This window comes from Gekko japonicus, unplaced genomic scaffold, assembly GCF_001447785.1.
Source record: "Gekko japonicus isolate JY-2015 unplaced genomic scaffold, Gekko_japonicus_V1.1 scaffold5128, whole genome shotgun sequence".
NCBI classification, from domain to species: domain Eukaryota; kingdom Metazoa; phylum Chordata; class Lepidosauria; order Squamata; family Gekkonidae; genus Gekko; species Gekko japonicus.
This window is the reverse complement of record NW_015172705.1, coordinates 1-1855: the sequence shown is the minus strand read 5'-3', so window position 1 is coordinate 1855 and position 1855 is coordinate 1.

The following is a 1855-nucleotide window of genomic DNA, read 5'->3' as shown; positions in this document are numbered from 1 at the left end:
GGGCTGCCTCCGGACTCCTGCGGTGTGATCATGCCGGCCCCTTGTTAATGCGCAGTTTGTAAGGACCCGTGGTTTGCCGCCGACGCGTCGGATCACGTTCTGGCGGCTCTAATTGCACCGGAGCAATTAGCCACGCCTCCCCCCCCACCGGTTCTCTGGCTGGTGTGACCGGGGCCTGAATTAGTTGCTTATATCTAGAAAACAATAGTCTAAAAAGGCGGAGAAATATCCAAGGTGACATTCCCATTGGGAGAGGATTCCCAATGTGCAGACAATGAGCAGAAGTATTGTAAAGAAAATTAGCTATTACAGAAAAGAAGATATGCAAGAAAAAAGATACGTTGACGTGTGGTCACAGAGAAACCAAATGCACTTACTAACAGTTTATAGAGAGAGTCGATGGAATACACAAAATGACTTTAGGTATTAAAACACGCCAAGCCTCTCAGAGTCCCAGTTGCATCCATTTTGATACATGCAATTTGTTATAAATTCTCAAAATTGCATGGCCGAATGTTTCATGGTTGAGAAAAACGGTGTTTATTACATAGCATTGCCATCCAGTGGAAAAAGTAACTGTCAGTCCTATACACTTCAGCATTTATTTCTTTACACTTTTTAATGTCAACTTTACATCTAATTTAGGGTTCCCAAGATGGCGAACATCAAAACACTGAAACATTTCTAACATCAGAGGAAGAGACACCCCAACAGGGCCTCTGAAGATGACCAGAGGAGTGGGGCAGGTTCATATGGGAAGAGGCAGTACTTTCAATTCACTTTCAATCCACTTTGCAACTGGATTTTACTGTGTGAAATGGCAACACCCACTCACAAATGGTTGCTGAAGTGGATTGAAACGGCATTATTTAGCATGTGTGAAAAGTGCCCAGGGCACTTGCAAGTCGCCACATTCCTTCCAAGCAAAGAAGACGGCTGACAGAAACGTGGCATCATGATTGCCTTATTTTCCTGATCCCGCAGGACCCCAGACCCACGGACACGAGGGCTCTCTGGAACACTCTCTGTCTACCCAGCAAAGCAACCTTTCCCTCCCTACCTCCCTCAAAACACATTCCCCACGTGGCAGCTCCCAAGTCCTGCCTCTGACCATGTTTTTTTACTCTACTCTAACCCAGTCTCCATCGTCATTCCCAGTCTCCCTTGGAGCCTCGTCCTTTTCTTTCAAAGACCTCTTTCGAAGTATGTGCCTTGCCTCCCCTTTCCCCTTCCCTTCTGCCAAGTGCTGGAACCCAAACGTGCGGCTCTGGAATACCAGGTGGTGGTTAGCAGGAATTTTTTTCTCTGTGGTTAAGAGTACCACAGAGGTGGGGTTAATATAGACCTGTGTGATGGACAACCCAAAGTCCTGCCCATTTCCTGAAAACGACCAATCGCCTTTAAACCTGGTTGGAATATTCATGGGGCAGGTAGCAGCCAATCAGGGCCTTCAGAACATTGGGAGAGCAGGTAGGAGGTGGGAGTTCGAGCCCCAAAGACAGTTAAACCACCGTTTCCCTTCAGACCCGGCTGAGCCGCCAGGGAGGGAGGTTGTGGGATGCGTTGGCCGCAGGAGACACGGCTGGTCTCTGGGTCTCTGCCTTCAGAGTGTGGTGTCCTCCAGGAAAGGCTCACACCTCATGCACATTCTTTAGTTTCCCAGGATCAAGGGACAGACTGTGGCTCCCGTGAAAAGTATCCTGGCAGGTATCCCCCTGGGATTCAGTCCGCCTGGGTTCACAATTCCCACTCAGGGCAGGTGCCGAGGAAATGTCCTTGTCTACTCCACATTCTGGAGAGCTATTGATGGTCAGAGGAATTGACCCTGAGTTCGATGGACCGGCAGAGCTTCTTG